The sequence below is a fragment of the Ahaetulla prasina genome, chromosome 1 (genome assembly GCF_028640845.1).
Source record: "Ahaetulla prasina isolate Xishuangbanna chromosome 1, ASM2864084v1, whole genome shotgun sequence".
Lineage (NCBI taxonomy): Eukaryota > Metazoa > Chordata > Lepidosauria > Squamata > Colubridae > Ahaetulla > Ahaetulla prasina.
In genome coordinates this window covers 246,752,325-246,772,408 of record NC_080539.1, presented here as the reverse complement: position 1 = coordinate 246,772,408, position 20,084 = coordinate 246,752,325, and the positions used below count along the sequence as shown (strand labels likewise).

Below are 20,084 nucleotides of genomic sequence, written 5' to 3'. Positions count from 1 at the left end.
AAAACTGTCTATGTGCCTTCATTAAGGGTCTTGATCCCATGATGTGCAGGTAATTCAGAGGAAGTCAGTATCTTCCTTGAGGATTTCAGGGATTTTATATTTTTTTGCCCCACCTATATAATTTTTGTTACACAAGCCTGTAGACATAGCACACTCTCTGCTTCTCTTGCTTTGTTTTGCGTTCTCTAAAGCTTTGTCCCAAGTTGCCCAGTCTTGTATATTCCATTGTCTACCCCAAGCTTTTGCAATTTTGCCGTCTCTGCTTCTGCTTCTTCCATACAAGGGTTCTGACCTACCAAGTAATGATAAACTGCTCATTCGCAAGTAAAACAAACTCCTTTTCAAAACAGGGCAGGAACAGTCTTTTATTCATGCAGATAAACAAAAACCAAACATAATCAGTCCCAATAAACCTGGTTCTGGCCAAGGAATCGAACTGCTTGCTGTATACTGTCTGTGACAACTGGCCACTCCCAAACCTCTACTATTTATTTCCCAGCCAGGGAAGGGCTGGCTAATGTCTACGTCTGCTTTTCCCTGAGATCCAGCTTATTGCTTTCCTTTGCTCTCCTTTCCTCTCTATGCATACATGCATCTGGGATGGGCCCCATTTGTTCTTCCCTCTCACTCAGCTCAGGCCCCGAAGACAGCTGTCTTTCCACTGGGGGAGGATGGAAGGACCCAGCTCTGCCTCTGTCTCTGATGCTGTTTCCTTATCAGAGCATTCTAAAGGCTCCAAAGCTGGCTCAGGCTCTCCTTCAACCTCATCCTTGTCTAACTCTGCTGCTAGCTCTGCTGGCAGTCGATGGGCCACAACTACAGGAGCATGCACATACAGATATATACATACAATTCTTTCTGCTCTGCCTCTTATGTTTTTTGCACAATGCCGTTTTCAGTGTTTCATAGCTGTTCTCATTCTCTTGGATCTTCCTCCTTTCCCTTCTCCTGCTATAAATCCCACTCCTCTGGCCAGCTTGACAGTGAGTGCCATTCTGCCAAGACATTATTACCCAACATTCATTCATCACCATCCTTCGATACTGGCAACAAAGCCAATCAAACAAGTTTCATCTTGGTGCTTCCAATATAAAATATGCAGCTGCTTAGTTGGGAGTGGAGGAGAGAGAAATGCTTGCCAGCATTCACTTCCAGATTTAGTTAAAGAATCCATTATTGACTTTTGTCCTCAATAACCAGCAATGGATTTTAGCCAGAGCTCCAGTACAGATTACTTCATTTACCTTGTACAATTGACTGCTGAATGTCTGGTTGGTACATCGGCCAATTCTTCTGCTAACAACAAATGGTAATGCCTGCCCAGTTCTGATTCATCAAGACCTAAAGTGAATGGTTTGACCAATTCTTTCCCTTAAAAAACCCTCTCTCAAAAGTATACGTTTATCCATTGAAACTGCTTTTTTTCCCCCTAACCAGCACATTTTTGTACTGTTTCTATAATTTTTCAAGCCATCCATCAGAATCCATCATCTATAAGAAATGAAATTATTTGACATGCAACATATTAATGCTGTACTTGGGCCAATTCTAGCCACATTAAATGTAATATAGATCTATCACATGCCTTATATCAATGCAGAAATGTAGAAACATAATACCCAAAGTCATGCTTAAGTAGAAGCATAAGACTGTGCTTAATTTTTGCTTCGAAGTACAATCTGGAAAATGCTAAATACCCCTAATCCCTTCTGACCTTCAGAATTTCAATTTAAGTGTTTATCATATATGCCTTTGTGCTAGTGATGAAGACTATCTTCATCTTTCAAATTAACTATATTCTAATTCTTGCCAGCAGAATCAACACTTTTCAAATGTATCACTATTACAATTAATAGTCCTAAGCACATGTTCAAGGTATAGGAAGGGTGCAAACAGAAATTAATTAAATGTTTCTGTTTTCCCAACTGATCTTCCATTTTTCCACCATATACTCTTCAAATAACAAATCGATATTATTTGTGTAAATTCTTTGTCACAGTGTTTTTAATTTCATTTGTGCCAGTGTAGTCTTAGCCCCTAAAATGTTTCCTCCTGAGGAACATATCCTGTGGTTCATAGCAGAAGCTTGCCTATCAATTATATGTCTAAGATAAATCCATTCACATGCACTTATAGTCATAAATTTTGGTGCAGAAGTTTAAACATGGCCTCATACATGTGAAAAATCCATAAACTTTAGAAAAGTTTTGATTTTGCAGTTTCAGGAAATTGCAAGGTTCCTAATTTAACTTAAGTTTAACATATATCTTTAAAATATCTTACAGTAAAATGTATTTGATGAATTTAATTTAGAAGCAATATTTTTTTGTTAAATCACCACAAGTGCTCTCTTCCAGAATTTTTAAAGGTAACCCAGCCTCTGATTCAGTTACACTTATTTGCTTAAAGCTACAGCCTCCTGCCAAGAATGAGAATAATTACTACAGAAACTAGTCCTTCAGGACAGAAAGGATACAATTGTCCTTTTCCTCCCCCAATGATATATTTTATGCTCAGTTAACGGATCTCCAAAATAAATCTTAAAACAATAAGTCTCCCCACTGACATCTCTTATTCCTCAGCTAGCCCTAACTAACAATAATGTAAAGAAGAGTATATCTTCCCAGCTTATCTGCTCAATGCCATTTCCAACAGGGGAAAATTATCCCTGTAGGTTTGGACCTACAGCAAGGCCTAAAAATTGGAGTTGTATATTCCTTTTTTTTTTTTTTGTCTTAAAAAGTTTTATTTTAACATTCTTATCCAATAACATATCCAATAACATATTTAATGTACCCTCATATACAATTAATCGGATCTGCCTGGTCACCACCCCCTTCCTTTTCCTTTTACTCTCCTTCTTTACCTTCTTCTACTTTCCATAACCATCCTCCCCCTCTCTTATCTACATCCTCTCCTCTTTCCTCCCTATTCCTTTCTTCTCCCTCTTCCCCTCTTCCTTCCTTCCTTTCCTCCTCCTCCTCTTCTCTTTCCTCCTTCTCTCTTCTACTCCTTTCCCTTCATTCTAAAGTAGTAACCAGGCAGGTCCGATCTTACATTAATTATACATCTTCAATCATCTTTGTACATTAACTATCAATCCATTTTCTACCCCTCCCTCCCTTCCTTCCTCCCCACCCCCAGGACTTCCGAGAACCGAGTACAGGGTATAAAACTAACAACAAAATTAAAATCTAGCACAAATCATAATCCATAGTCGTTCCTTAAAACCTCCACTCCTTCCAAAGACAAAGAAGATACTTTTCTTCCACTCCATTATATATCAGACCATTCCACTCCTAGAATTCTCAAAGTTTCCAATTGAGTTAGTGTTTATTCTTGAATAAAGTACGTAGTTTTAATATCCAACCTTCATCAATCAATATCAAAACAACGTTCCATCTTCCAATATTCACCAAGGTTTCTTCTAAAATGTCTTTCTTCCTTAGCAATCTCTCAAAAATAGTTCATATTTCCAACTTAGTTTCTTTAATTTTTCTGTCCAACCTTCAGGGTAAGCAATAGTCCATCTTTTCACATCTTTAACATTTATATATACAACAAATAATATTACAAATATCCAAAGTGTCAATTGTAATAATTAAAATCTTCACTTTACCTTACTTATGTCAAATAACATTGTTAAAATTACACCTATATCATCCACAATATATCTATTATAACAATTACATTCTAATTAACATTACATCCATCTCTTAAATATAATATTTAATCCAAGTTCCTAAATTTTACTATCTATCCTCCAAAATTAAACAATATTCCATCTTCCTATTCCTTTATACCTTTAATATATCATATAGTACCCCTAAAATTACACATTTATATCCACAATAAGTCATTTACAAAAATTAACCATAATCATATTTAATAAAATTAAACATTCTCCCTCCCCTTCTTCTATCTTACACATTTTCAACCATCTATTCACCATTCAACTTAACATCTGTTAACAAAGAATTCCCAATCTTTAATACATTAGTATAAAAATCTCGTGCTTTACAAATTGTATTGAGAAAATACTTTTCTTCCTTTATAATTCAGTGTTAAACCTGCTGGAACCTCCCATCTAAAATATATCTGATGTTTCTTAAGCTCATCCACCAGAAAGGCAAATTCTTTTCTCTTTCTTAACATTTTAGGAGGAATTTCCTTCATCATTATTATATCTTGTCCTAATATTTGAAATTTATTTTTATAAAATGCTTGCAAAATTCCATACCTAATCCTCTTATTTGTAAAATAAATAACCACATCTCTCGGTAAACACTTCTGCCTTGCCCACCAGGAATTAACACGATAAATTTTTCAATATTAACTTCAAAATCTTCTGGTTCCATTCCTCTATCTGGGCAAAGGCCTGAATAAAAATCTCTTTCAAATTTTCCTCTTTAAATTCTCTTAAACCCCTTACCCTTATAGCATATTCCATTAATTTATATTGTAATATAACCCTTTCTTCCTCTGCCTTATCAGCCTTAACCTGAATATCATCTATTTTATTTTCTAAATTCAAATTAATTTGAACTTCATCTATTTTCCTTTGCAAATCTAAATTAATTTGGTTAAATTCATTCAGTCTTTCTTCTGTCTGTGTACTAGATAACAATAATGGAGTAATTGATTCCTTTAATTTTTTCATCTCCTTACTCTGCTCTTCCACCAAATCTTTAAAATCCAGTATTTCTTTCTCCATTTCATTAAATTTTGATCTATTTCTGAAAGATGAGCCTCCATAAGCTCCTGTAAAAAATTCCTTAGACTGTCTTTAATATCTTCTTTCAATTTCCGTACCTGAAGTGAAGATATTTCCAATAATTTAGAAGTGGTTAAATCTCTTTGCTTAAAAGCCATTTTTAAACTAAGTAATATCAAGAAGAAGAAGAAGAAAAAAAAAAGGGGAGGAATAAAAAGAAAAAAAACCCAATAAATTTTTCTTCTTAAACACTGTAAAAAAGATAATAAAAAGAAATAGATTTTTTTAAAAAGAATTCCATTTAGAAAAAAAAATCTTGTTATTTTCTTCTTAGAGGTTCCACACCAGCAATTGTAATCAGCATTTCCTTAGCTTTCACTTTCAAAAAACAAAACGCCATCTTTCTTCATCTCCACTCTTCAAATAACTTCTCTGTCAGGGAGTTAAAATCATCTTACAAACAAATGCCAGCCCTCCTGCTTTCGATTCTTCCGTGTTGACAATTTATCAGTAATCCTCTTCAGTCACGGAGATGGACGCTGCGTTTTGCTCTGCTTTTGCAGAGGCGTTCTGGACTCTGGAGCTTTTTTTGAACTATCGAAGGAGCGTTTCCCATCAAACCACCAGAAATCATTCTGGGGCTTTTCTTGGGGGCTCAAACTTCAGTTCAAATGCTCATCTCCCCCTCTTTGCCCGAGGGCAGAGATTTACGAGCTGTTGACAGAAGATTAGCACTGTCTAAACAGCTCTCACAGAATCACAAAGAACGGGCGGACTGAAATCGCCGCCATTAACACAGCGGAGCCAAACCGGAAGCCAGCGGAGCCAAACCGGAAGCCGTTGTATATTCCTTAAAGGTAAGATTTTCTCTTGTCTCTTTGTTGATTTCTTATTTTAATTCTGTTATTCACACTACAGGTAAGCCTCGACTTACAAGTGTAATTGAGCCCAACTTTTCGGTTGCTAAGTGACACAGTTGTTAAGTGAATTTTGCCTCCCTTTACAACCTGTCTTGCCAAAGTGAACTGCAGTCGTTCAATTAGTAACTTGGTTATTAAGCGAATCTGGCTTCCCCATTAACTTTGCTTGTCAGAAGGTCACAAAAGGTGATCATGTTATGGAATTTAGGAATACACAGAGAATTCTTGGATGAACAGAACAGGTTTAATGCTCATGTTCAATATTCTACCAATGCCTGGGAGATCAGGCAGATCTTCAAAGTCCACTAGAGGAAAACTCTTATTCTTGAGGGCATGGAGCATTGTCTTTAGCTTACAACAGCTACAATGTTATCAGGACAAAAATCAGAATTATCAGACTTCTGATTACCTTTCTGCTGAATTACAACAATGATGTGGTGTGGACTTTCTTTGGGCAAAAAAATTAGAAATGTCTGTTTCAAATCAGGACAGTTAAGTGGTAAAGTAATAATTTTCAAACTAATTCTAGACATGATTCCATATACTAGCAATTAAACTTTAAAAGGCTTAAAGATAGGATATTTCAAGGATTCCCCCCATATAATTATCCAGAATCTCAATTCATCTTCTACTGTAGGTGTCCTAACAAAAATAGATTCCTGCTGAGATGAAGATTCTGACAAAAAAAGGTATCCATACAAGTCCTGACTCTCAACTTCCAAACATCACACACCTAAGCAATGTTCTCTAGCTAGTTCCTCCTTCCATTCATCCAGAATTTACTAGGAATTAGGCAGGCTATATCTATTGTAAGTTGTAACATTTACCCTCTCTGCAATAAAGAAGCCCAGTAAGATATTTGTTGATGATTGGTATAAACAATATGTGTATAAGTAAAACAAATCATGTCAAAGTAGGTAAAAAAATCTTCTTGTTCTTCATCCATGAATGATTTATTTCTACAACTCAAACATTTAGAATCCTGAATTAATCTATATATATATATAAAAGCGAAAACCACTCATGTATTAATCACAAAATCTCCAGAACCATAAAGCCTAAAAACTTGAAATTTGCCATGTGTGTTCCTCTTGGCTTCTAGGTGTTCACTAAGAAAGGATTTTTCAAAATGACCATTGGAGCATTAGTATTTCCTATATTATTATTAACACGCTCTGATGCTAAGGAGTTCTACTTCCCCCTCCCCCTCAAAAGAAATCTGTTCCAAATGCAAAACACAAGCACGGGACTTTCAATTTCAGTTTCAGTTTTACTTTCAGAGCAGCAAGCAGCTTTACTAAAGAACAGTTGAGCTAAGTCATGCCCAGCCTCCTTCCTGTCTCCTTCTTGCTCACACAGCAAATACTGTTTGAGTTTCCAAACACCCCTCAACTCTCTCTCACATACTGATAGGATGCTAGCCAGATGAATACCGATGGATGCTGGTAGGCAGAGGTAGATTCCCCACTCCCTTATTTTCCTCCTCAGTTCAGATGAATCTGTCCTTCTACTGTAACACCAGTTAAAGGGAAAAGAGGAAAAAAATGCAGAAAAAGATTTAAAGATGCAATTAGGAAAATACAAGTAAGGGAAGCTGTACACAAGTATCCTCAAACTCAGCCCCAAGTCAGTAGACAGGCTGTAAAAAAGTATACATCTAATAATCCCTACGTTAATCAGTCACAAATGAGATCAATGCCTTGGACTAATAAGTATTTGTCTGGTTTTAAATATGAACCTCAGATTGATTACTCCAGGGACGAGGTTGTTGATCTCAGAACCTGGTTACCCTGTGCCTGCTGCCATGCTCTAAAGTGGCAGGATGAGAGTCCCGGGATGTGCTGCAGTGGCAGTAAAGTCCACCTCCCTCCACTTCAGCCCTACCCTGAACCCTTATACAGCCTTCTCACCCACCAGCATCCAGTGGCAAAGCACTTTCTTTCTGCTGCCCAGAAGTACAATGGATGCTTCCAAATGACATCTTTTCGAGCCAGAGAGGTGAAGGAGAGAAATTGTATGCCAACATTCAAAGTGCACGGGCAGGTCTACCACAGAATAGGGAGTATCATGGCGGGCCTCAGCAGCAGCCTTCATTTCTCCAGATATACTTTGTTGGTGATGATGACAATGAGAGGGACATCCGTTGTGTAATCTACCCAGGTGTTAATCCACAACTGATCCACTGAGCATATGAAGTATGAATCTGTGGACTCAGTAATGGAAATCGGGGATGCTGTACATTACCCTGTGGAGTTTTTGCCCACTCTCAACCCACCAGGATTACCACTCATGTCCTCTACCTCAAGGTTGGCACTCCAATCATACTGTTAAGCAATCTAACCCTCCGAAACTATGCAATGGCACCAGGCTTCAGGTGAAGACTCTGTACAAACATGTAATTGAAGCCACAATTTTCACAGGGGTCAATCAGGGATAAACCGTTTTCATACCCCGATTTCCTCTGATCCCATCAGATTACCACTTTGAATTCAAACATCTACAATTTCCCGTTAAGGTTTGCTATGCCATCACCATTAATAAGGCACAGGGACAGACTTTGAAAGTGGCTAGTGTACATCTGACGAGTGACTGTTTCTCCCATGGCCAGTTCTATATGGCATGCTCCAGAGTCAGTTCACCTGACAGCCTGGTCATCCTCCAGCCGGACAGCAAAACCAGGAATGTTGTTTACAGGGAGGTCCTGAGCAAGTCTGGGCAAGTTCAAAAGGTCAAGGGGCCTCTGGTGGCTCAGCAGACTAAGTCTGTCTGTTATTAACACAGCTGCTTGCAATTACTGCAAGTTCAAGTCCCACCAGGTCCAAGGTTGACTCAGCCTTCCATCCTTTATAAGGTAGGTAAAATGAGGACCCAGATTATTGGGGGCAATAAAGTTGGTTTTGTATATAATATACAAATGGATGAAGACTATTGCTTAACACAGTGTAAGCCGCCCTGAGTCTTTGGAGAATATAAATATAAATTCAAATTAAAAAAAAAAGTCATCTGAGGGACGGCTTGAAAGTCTGTGCTATGCAACTTATTAGCTTGGCTATGTAAACAAAACAGCCACGGTTTCTGCTGGGATTAAAGGGTTTAAGCCCGCCTATTTCATTGTTGTTACACTTACAATAATGTCTTCATCTGTAACAGAAACTTAGTTTACAGTCTTTGACAAAATAATACAATCACTTTTTTAACTACTCATTAATTTTCAAGCTTTAAGTGTCAATTTATCAAGCCCATCACATAGTTTCATAGCGAAGCACGGCTATCCAGCTAGTCTTCATATATTAGGAAACCTTCCTAGAATTAATAATTTAATATCTTCAATGAAGAGCCTTTCTTCAACACATGGAGGAAACTAAGATAAATGCAGACTTCTGTATGTCCCGCAACTTGTTCCCTATTGTTACAAATAGGGAACTTGAAACATATGGAGGTGCAGCCATCCATTCACAGAAGCAGCAGTTCCATTTCTATGAAACAAGAATAACAACACAAGTCTCCAACTCTTCCCAGACATAACCCCATCAATCTGAATGAATGTGCTAATTTTTTTATTTCAAATAACAAACATTCTACAAATAGAGCACCTGCAGAGCTTAGGTGCTTAGGAAGGAAAAGAGGCAAAGGTAAAACGCGAAGGGCGATATCATTACGCTAATGACATGACTTTCATATTTGCATCAGATGTTGGGATACAAATTAGGGTAGCATTTGCATGGAGATCTCACCGTATGTGAGTCACCCTTCTAGTGTCATTGCGATTTGCCATAGATACTGCTACTGTTGCAGAAATCTTAATAATTATAGTTTATTAAATGGTTGAACAACTGATTTACTTTGTGGGGAAATGGTAAAAGTTGGCAGAGGTTACCAATTACCCACAAAAAGGTCCAACCATTATGTGTTTTTTTAATTTTTGATTAACCCCCTAGTCTGTTATTTTCTCATATAAACTTTCTCTCAAAGAATATGTTCCCATCCATTGATTAAAACAGTTTTCAACAGCTGCTGATTAAATTATCTGATAGTGTCTGAGAAAAGTCATCAATTGCTCCTGAAATAAAAAGGTGGAATCAATGCGTTTTTCATTACAGGCTACTGACTGACCAAACAAAATAGAGATCCAATAAGTACATTAAGTAAGCAGCATAGTAATGCATACCAGATGGCCAACTGGGCTCAATATATAATCATCTACACACATAAAATTAGACAGGTAATTATTTGTCAATAGCCTGAAAATTAAGAATAAACATCAATTAAAGACAAAAGAAATGAACCAGAATTCTCAAGAAGCTAAACAATTTAAACTTTGCCCTTCAAAATCTAATACAGATAAGAAGTTGTTATAGGAAAGTTATTAAAACTTTGCTGAAGGACTTTAACAGTGGGCCCATAAGATCAGGCAACTTCTGAACTATCTTCCATTTACAGCCTCTTCTTCCTCCCCAAAATAACATCAAGTGCGGGCAACACTAAGCAATTTCAGTCTATTTATAGAGAAGTAATAAAAGTAATAAAGAGAAATAGGTCCCAGAGCAGCAGCACTTAGAATGAGTTCATTGTACAACATATAGTAAGAGAACCTAAAAATGAAGACTGTACTTCAAAAAAAAAAAAAGGAAATCTTTAATAAGATATCGGGGGAGGGGGGGGTGTTGAGAATTGAGAAATGGAAATTACTAGTTGATTCATTAATAAGAACAGAGTGACACTTACAATTTCCTTGAAATTAGATGGCAGCTAGAAGATGGCAGCTGTGGGTGGAATAGAAACTGGAAGAGAAAATAAGTAGTAGGAGGAGAGCAGAATCATGCATGGCTCAATCCTAGCCACTATTCATTGGAATTATTGTTTTTGTTCTGTTATCATCTTCATTAAAACAATGAGTTATTTTAATGGGAACACAGAGTCACCTTAAAATATTATTACTTACTGCAAAAACTTGCATTGGTCTTTCCAATATCTCTTTCAAACTTCCTCCAGAAAAGGAAAGCAATTAATGGAAGCACAGTGAAATAAGTTACTCCGCTCGCAAAAAATAATAATATAGAAATTATATATGCCAATCCGCCAAGTTCAAAATTGACTCAATCTTGGTCATCACCACTACTCATCACTCATCCCTAACTGAGTTTAAACATCTTTGGGATAAACTTATATCCATCATCCAACAATTTAAAAAAAAAAACTCAGAGGGCAGATTTGATGAACCACTAGGTCTTTTTTTGGACATCAGTTTTCTATGCTATGTTTCACAAAAATTCTATCAACCTTTAATGTAGGTAAGATCAAGAACAGAAGCAGCAGCAATTCCAGGAATGCGGTTTACTTTTCTGAATGCAATAACAGAGTTGTGAATGACTTGTTTCTCTCTACCCCATTTTATGCAAAAGCAAAATCACAGCACAGTGGATTTTTCCATTTTTTTTTCCAGGATCAAGTTGCTACTTCTGCTCCCCTAACTTTTCATTGATCTCTTTATTCAAGGCCAAATCTACATTCTTGGGGATTCAAGTCTACAGTTTACCTTGTAGTGGCCATTAACCTTCCCCAATGGCAAGCCATTTTGTCAAAGCATTTACAAATTTTTACAAATTACAAATTACAGACTTCAGAGGATAATTAGAACTGCAGAAAAACAATTGCTACCAACCTGCCTTCCACTGAGGACCTGTATACTGCACAAGTCAAAAAGAGGGCTGTGAAAATATTTACAGACCCCTCACATCCTGGACATAAACTTTTTCAACTCCTGCCCTCAAAACAACGCTACAGAGAACTGCACACCAGAACAACTAGACACAAGAACAGTTTCTTTCTGAACACGATCACTCTGCTAAACAAATAATTCCCTCAACACTGTCAAACTATTTACTAAGTCTGCATTACTATTAATCTCATCGTTCTCATCACCCATCTCCTTCCATTTATGACTGTATGACTGTAATCTTGTTGCTGATATCCTTAAGATTTATATTGACTGTTTCCCTATGACTATCATTAAGTGTTGTACCTTATGATTCTTGATGAATGTATCTTTTCTTTTATGTACACTGAGAGCACCAAGACAAATTCCTTGTGTGTCCAATCACACTTGGCCAATAAAGAATTCTATTCTATTCTATTCTATTCTATTCTATTCTATTCTATTCTATTCTATTCTATTCTATTCTATTCTATTCTATTCCAAATAGCAGCCAAATCAGCACACTTTCAAAAAAAACATCTCCATCTTTCCCCAAAGGACCAATACATAGCGTATCAAGGTATGCTACAGAACTAGAAAAAGCTGCTGGCTTTTGCCCCTAATAATCCCGAGGGACCAAGATGTTATCTTGTACTCACTAATACCTGATCAATTACAGAACAGATATTATTTCATCCTGCTTTCATATCCAACCAACAGCGAGACGAAGGAAGGAGGCAAACAGACAGGAGAGCTCCAGGTGGAGCTATGGATGAAGCAGAGCCACTATTCAAATTTACATCAGCAAGCAGATCTTTAGAAATACAGATAATCCCCATTTAGTGACCAAAATGAGACCAGCAACTCATCGTTAAACGAAACAGGGATTTGGAGTTTATGGGTATGGGTTTATGACATCACTTTCCATTTTACTGTTAAGGAAGTCATTGAAAGGCATTAAAGTGAGACATCATGTAACACACTTGCAATTTTACTGCATCTTCTCCATTAATTCTGCTTGTTGAAAGCTGGTTGTGAAGCAAGCAAATGGCAATTACATAATTGCAGGACACTGCAACAGTTGTACATTCCCGCCAGTGCTGAAATGTCCAAATATTGATTCCATGGATACTGTAAAACTCATAAATGCAATGATCAACTGTACACTTACTTTTTCAGAACCACTGTAACTTCAAGTGGTCACTAAAAAGGCAGTTGTTAAATGAAGGCTACCTGTAACCAAATCCTCGAACATCTATGTGGCTTGACAGAGGAGCCCCTCTCAAAACATGATAGATCTCCCCCAAGTTGTGGAGCCTCCAGTTTAACCACCTCAGACAGCTTTGTAATGCTTCAGACCGCAAAAGAATTACAGGATGAAATCACCACATCACAGATTTTTTTAACACATAAAAGACTGGCAATGTTCTCCCCAAAACACCTAAATCAACACGGCTCAGCCATGGTCAACTTTCCTCCAAAAACATCCAAAATATTTTCTCCAAGCTTGATGTGGCACAGCGTAGCCCAACTTACAAACGCTCAAAAAAGCTTCAGTCCCATCCTTGTGTTGATGTAAAAAAAGTCAGGAGCAGGCAGTGGTGGGATTCAAATAATTTAACAACCGGTTCTCTGCCCTAATGATTTCTTCCAACAACCAGTTCACCAAACTGTTCAGAAAGTTAACAACCAGTTCTCCCGAAGTGGTGCAAACTGGCTGAATCCCACCACTGGAATCAGGCCCTTCCCTTTCATTCATAAAATACTTATCCAGTGTGCCACAAGTACTAGCGTAGAATTTCCAGTTGTTCAAAAGCTTGTGGTACATTCCTCCTTAATAAGAGACCACACATAGATCTGGACAATGGGCCCAGGAAAACAACCTGAAATCTAGGAATGGAGGAAGCACTAAGGGTTTGGCAAGTTGGAGACAAGATGATATTTAGAGCTTCTAAGAAGCAGCTTAACCAGCAGAAAAGGCAAACACAACATGCATCTGGTGACTGAGGTCAGCTGCAAGACCTGCAGCAGATCCAAGCAACCACAGCGGTCTGAATTAAACCAATAGCAGATGTCAACCAGTTGTCAAGTCCAATCCAAGTCCCAAATGCACTTGGAGGAAGGATGCAAGTAAGCAGAACCTCTGGAAAAGTGGCAGATGGCTCATAGTTGAAAGGTTTGCCAAAAGTAATAACAATTGGCAGATTGCTGGGATTGGCAGAAATGACATGAAGCAAGAGCAAACTTAGTAGACCTTCAGTCACCAAGAGGTTTAGCTAAACTTCTCACAGATTGATCTGCAAAAGCCAAGGGGGAGGGGAGGAAGAGATGGGGAGTAAAGAAAAAAAGAAGAAGAAAATACTATAACCTCTTAAAGAAAGTCTTCAACCAGAGATTAGAGTCTTTTCCTTATGAATGTGCTTATAACCAAAAGCTATCCAATGAACCTGTTAGTCCCAGGAAAATGCTGTAGAACTTTCACCTATGCCCATCTGTGTCTCTTTGCACAACAATAATAATAATAGCTCAGGCTGTTAGAAGTCTGTTATTAGAACACAGCAGCCTGCAATTACTGCAGGTTCAAGCCCGGCCCAAGGTTGACTCAGCCTTCCATCCTTTATAAGGTAGGTAAAATGAGGACCCAGATTGTTGGGGGGGCAATAAGTTGACTTTGTAAATATACAAATAGAATGAGACTATTGCCTTATACACTGTAAGCCGCCCTGAGTCTTCGGAGAAGGGCGGGATATAAATGTAAATTAAAAAAAAATTATGAGCTGGGCCACATTTTTTAAAAATCAACTTATCTTCCTCCTGTAAGATAAATCTAACATTGTCACTGATGCAGTTTCAGTGTTCTGACTTACAGTATAGCAATGTTAATGTACGACTATGTCTTTAAGGAATGTTAGCATTATAACCAGCACAATGTCAGTTCTTATTTTTGTAATATGTCTTTGCAACTGCTGCTGCTTTTTGCTGTGTCCTGGGTGATCATAGACACTGAAAATATATCTGTAATTTCAGCTCAAACCAGTCTTTTCTCCTTTATTCCTCCACACACACACCCCAAAAAAAATGCTGTTAGAAATTTCATATTACTGTACTAAATAACCTGTGGGGAAAAGTGCAGGTGAAGTCAAAGGAGGTGAAAGACAAGGGTGTTACCACAGGTTTTTTTTTAAAAAAAATTAAAATGAAAAGCTGGTCTGAAAATACTCACTATCGCTGCATCACCAGTGTCTCATGTTGAAGTCCATGGTCTATCGTTGTAATCTAGCTACTGCCTGCAAGAAAAGCAACCACTATGAAGTGTGTGCTGGGAATTAATCAATATATCAAATATCAGCAGAACTGGATCTTGATTTCACCAATATTTAAACCTAAATGTAAAATCAGAATCTTCTCTATTCAACATTTTTTTTTAATCTCCACCATTGTGAAGATTCGGAGACAGTCCAGTGCCAAACGACACTATCTGCCTGTAGAATCTACCTTTGATTGATTTGATAGCTTTATATTATTAAATGAAACTGTGAATTTTTCAATTGATCAGATGGAAGAACCTTTCCTTTCCCTTGGCATATGGCTTTACTAGCTGAACATTTAACTAGGCTGAGAAAATAACTTTTTTGGGGGGGGGGGCTGTCTTCTTCCCATCGCCCTATGGCCACAATTCTTCAAACCTGAAAGTGTGGCTCCTCAGAAAAGGCAAGAAACACACAATAACGCACAAGCCTTTAAAAAAGACTTAACATCTTTTAAGTAACAACCCTAAACCCCAGAAGGAAAAAAAAGACATCTAGCCCCTAACTCAAACAGATGTCATAATCCCACCCACTTTGTATCATCACATACACACTGTGGCCTTTCCAAGGATGTTAAGCACAATCACTAATCCCCAAAAGGTTGTTCACATCAAAGGAGAAGATAAATTCAGGCTTATTAAAGCAAGTGGTTTGTAGAGAATAATCCCAAAGAAACCAGCTCCATTCATTTGGGAGTCTGCTACTCTAACATACAGCAAGCAAATTATTTAATGCATACCAAATGGCAATTATATATTGTGCGTTGCTCTGCAAGAAACATAGGAATTAGTTAACATGCACATTCGTTCCCAGCACTAAATTCTTAGAGAGCTATCTTCCTCCACTCAGGAAATAGAAACATATGTGACCTTTGTATTCAATCCAACTCAATCAAACCCAGCTCATTCTGAAGTTCGTTGCATTCTCAACATGATTCAAAGCACTTGGCAAATACTTTTTAAGAAATAAACAAATCTGAGAAAAATCTGAAACTCTCTAATGACCACTAAAAAAACAAATATAGCCTGCCTTGCAGCGCAAGAAATCTCGCTGTTTCATTTTTTCCCAAATATTACCATGCTTAAATAACTAGGAGGAGGTGGGATTCATCTGAATGCTATTCCATATCCAAAGTTTCCTCTCCCATAGAAAATATGCATGGTAGAAGGAAATGTTTTAATCCATCTAGATCCCCAGTGTGCTATTTTCCTATCCACACAAGTATACATTGATGTTTATATTAAGAAACTTTCAAATATTAACGCTTTCCAGATAAGATAGATGTATAAAAATAAACAGTCTAGGCAGAAGAAGTCTATCAATGGGATTTGATTCTGAAGCACCCAAACTGGAAGAGTTTCAGCTTCCCTACTCTGAAGTGTTCAAAACAACTCTTTCCACTGCATTGTCACAGGGATAACCATCTTTAAAAGAAATGACAGGCTGAAGAGTGGCACAAATTAATGTTTAAAGGATAAACTGAATGTAAAAAAATATCGCTCTAAAATTAGCTTGAGTGGGGCCCAAGGCAAAAGTCAACAGTATAACAGCTAAGTGTCGGAGACCCAGGTTCAAGCACCCATTCTCTTACAGCCCCTCCCAAGTTGTGTATAAATGCAGCCATGCGGTATCAGACAGAGATAGAAAGTTAATGAATATTTTTTAAAAATCAACCACTATCAAAAATCTGGGCTGTGAATCAGAGTTTGGTACAAGCTGGGCAGCAGTATAAACGTTAGAATAAATGAAATAAAAGGTAAGATAAATACGTCTTTTTCTCATGGAGCCATTGTTCCTGCTACTCTGGGGCCAGATTTAGTGACCTCCCTCAACACTTTAACTTATACGTGCAAACAAATAGAAAGTTCATGTTGGATAACAAGCAGAGTTTTGCACACTGCTCAGCTCCTCAAAAGATCACTTATTTCTGTACTACATTAAGCTTTCCCCACTGCTGTAAAGGAGAGTTCCAGGTTAAGTACCTGATAGTAATAAATCATAGAGCAAATTACTTTCAACCTTCCCAAGGCCTGCTTTTAAAATAACCACTGGCAAGCTTGTGACCCACTTTTAATCTCAGAACATCCCAAATCCATTTATACATTTCTTCTACCACTTCATGAAAGGGAAATATTCGGTATGCTTAATGACTGAATAAAGAGGGAATTTCAACAGGTCATGCAGGGCTGAGGAAAGCTGTACCTGGTGAAATTCTTATGCGCCTGAAGTCTCAAGGCTCTTCTCTAGCATAAACAGAAATCAGCTGTTCAAATGCTTAGCCAGATCATGAGGCTGTTTAATTTGCCCTTTCATGAAAGAAATATAACTCTGTTGGTACAGCGATTAAGCACTACACCCAGCTGTAGGAAGTACCAGATCAAGAAATGCATATCCATTTGAATGCCTTATACAATACTTCACTCTTTGCTTTTAAAGGATTCTTGCAAAGTGTGAACACATCTTTAATAAAGATTAAAACATCTGGGACTCAGATGCGTCATTACTGAAGATTTAAAATACTAAAATAGCCAGGAAAATAGTATATATTCCGCCTACTCTTCCTAATGCCAACAAAGTAAATTATTCTACTCATGCATTATTGGGGGTGGAGGTGGGGGTCAACACAATACAAAATGCACTACAGTATATAATCCTCAACACACATAATCAGAATCCCCAAAATACAATGCTGCAATGAGAAAAGCGAAAGTCAGCAACCACTTATTACGGAGGAAGGGATTAAAATCCTGATCAATCTTTTCCAAGGAAAGGGCTGCTCTGTTTCTGCATACAGGTAATCCTTGGTTTACAATGGCAGCTGAATTTGGAACTGTCATTGTTAAGCAATACGGTCATGAAGTACACTCTCATGTGACCATGTCATTTAGTGAAGGCATTTCTGGCAGTCCCTGTTGCCATCATTAAACAAGAACCAGGCAGATTATTAAGTGAGGATCTCATGTGACCACAACTTCCTGCTGGCTTCCCCACTGATTTTGCTTGGAGAAGCCAGCAGGGAATGTCAGAAATTGCGATTGCATGACCAGGGCTCTCTGTGATGTAATCCAGATGCTAAGTCTCCAGATGGCAATCACATGACCGTGGGGACTCTGTCACAGCCAGAGCTACAAGGGCCCATTGAAAACGCCATTCGCTCAGTGCTGTTGTAACTTTGAATGATCACTGAACAAATAGTCATAAATCAATGGCTTACATATATTAGGGGCTAAAATGAACAGAGTCAGAACAAAAGTTAAAACTGAATTCTCCTTCAGTTGAAATTCAGTTGAATTAGTTAATACGATTAATCCTTACCTATTTAATAATTTCCCCTTTTTGTGATGTGTTATAGTTAACTTGAAAGATTCCGTTTCCAAGACTTTGAAGAGTTAGATGACAAATGAGGTGGCCAAATTGAAGAGAAAGCACCCTTCCAATCAAAGTACTGTAATAAAATAATTGTAATACATAACAACATACTACAATGGTTATAGCAGAATTTATAGAAAGAATCTTCACCATGAATATTGCAGGTCTAGGACAACTCAGCACAGCCGATTCAGCGTGGCCAACTCAGCGTGGTCAACTTGCCATGGCCAACTAATCATGGCCAACTTCCTATGGAACAATTCGCCACAGCCAACTTGCCACAGGATAACTTGCCATGGCACAAGAGTTATACTAATACCAAAGAAAGGGTAGAATAGAATCACTAAACAAAAGATGCAAAAGGAGGGACAAAATAAAATGTGAATGACAGAAAGTAAATGAATTTTTTAATCATTTTAAGTACTTAAATTAAATCGTTGAGTTGTCCCACAGTGAGTTGGCCACAGCGAGTTGTCCCATTTTGCAACCTACTGACAGGCAAAGTTAATGGGGAATCCAGATTCACTTAACAATCATGTTGCTAACTAAACAATTGAAGTGATTCACTAACTACAAGAATGGTCATAAAATGAGGCAAAATCCGCTTAACTGTCTTGCTAGTAATGGAAATTTTGGACTCATTTGTGGTCATAAGACAAAGACTATCAGTAATTTCAGACACATGGAGACCTACTTAACAACCACAACTTACAACTGTAGTTTTGGGCTCAATTAAAGTCATTAGTCAAGGACTATCTGAATATGTCTATTTTGATGCCCATTATGGGGACAGAACATATAAGGAGAGGAAATTTGCAAATATATTACTATCTGGGTTACATTTAAAGTATTTTTCTTAGTATGCTTATATCCATTTCTGTTTCTAATGTCATACTTCATTTTGGTAGACAACCACAGAAGTGACCTTGGAGAAACTAGTCAATAGCAGTTAGAAAGACAAGACTTAAGCCCAGAACAGGAAAAGAGCATTATAAAGAAATTTAAATTGTCTGTGCCTTAAACTCTCTTGGATATAAGCTGGAGGGATACTGCTGACAGTCTTCTAAGATTCTGTTACTTAGGCTATAGCAATAAAATAGAGTTCCAGTCATACTTGTGGAATCTGTTTATCTTGAACAACTGACAATTTCATACTTCAGGGTGGTGTTCAACCCTTGCACCATTATAAACAAGTATATTTTCTTGTGGCTACATATTACAAGATTGTTTTATTGTTTTCTTGCTTTTCTTGCCACTCAAAAACTTGGGAGTTGGGTGTGAATAATATTGAATGAATTAATGCAGGGGGTCCCCAACCTCCGGTCTGTGGACCGGCACCACTCCATGACATGCCAGCAACTGGGCCACACAAACAAGCGAAGCCCCTTCTGAGGGATGCAGGCAGCACACAAAACCACGTCTCCTCTGGTCCGCAAAAAAACCTCTCTCCACAGAAGCAGTCACTGATGCCCAAAAGGTTGAGGGGCCTCTGAACTAATGAATTAAAAGGTCCCGGAAAGCTTAAAATTCCATGCTAACCCAAGAAATACCTGACCCTGAAATTTTATTGGTTCTTTTGTATTGTATTGATGGTGGTGTTTTCTGGAACGTAACTGTTTCTCAAAAAAACAACCTACATGCTTTTCTGATCAGTTTAAATAGCATGAGATTTTAAATAAATATGTTGTCTTTTAATTTGTTTTTGAAGCAATGTAGTGTAGCAGATCTATCCAGACAATGTGCAAATTAGCCAATTCTACCCATCTCCTTCCAATCAAAAACCAGACATGTCATTTTGTTACAGGGTGCCCAGTCACCTTTCATTATTAACTCTACAGGACTTTTCATGAATTGGGTGGGCATCTTTGAATAAAACATAAGTTGACAAAAGCCCTTGTTTTCCAGCCTGCGTAACTGAACTGGTTCCTTAGATACCAGTGAAAGCCTCAAGACAGGTTTGGCTCCCCAAATGCCTTTCTTTTGTAGCACTTTCCACAAAGAAAAAAAAAAAGATGCTTTTTGCAGCAGAAGTGATGAGAAATGGAAAGATGTTGTCATCATGTTGGATAATGTGCCAA

The 20,084-nt window shown here is 37.7% G+C and overlaps 1 protein-coding gene across 10 annotated transcripts in view; it reads right to left on the bottom strand.

Moving 5' to 3' along the window:
* Positions 1 to 20,084, bottom strand: part of SEMA5B (semaphorin 5B) — a 578,355-nt gene that overhangs the window by 355,580 nt on the left and 202,691 nt on the right. For 4 of the 10 annotated variants that reach the window (XM_058195280.1, XM_058195269.1, XM_058195354.1 and 1 more), the window contains exon 3: positions 14,553 to 14,616. The exons of 5 other annotated variants lie outside the window; for them this stretch is intronic. The gene's annotated coding sequence lies outside the window, so the exon portion shown is untranslated. The remainder of the gene's footprint in view (positions 1 to 14,552; positions 14,617 to 20,084) is intronic. One more of the 10 variants, XM_058195299.1, reaches the window with a different exon arrangement.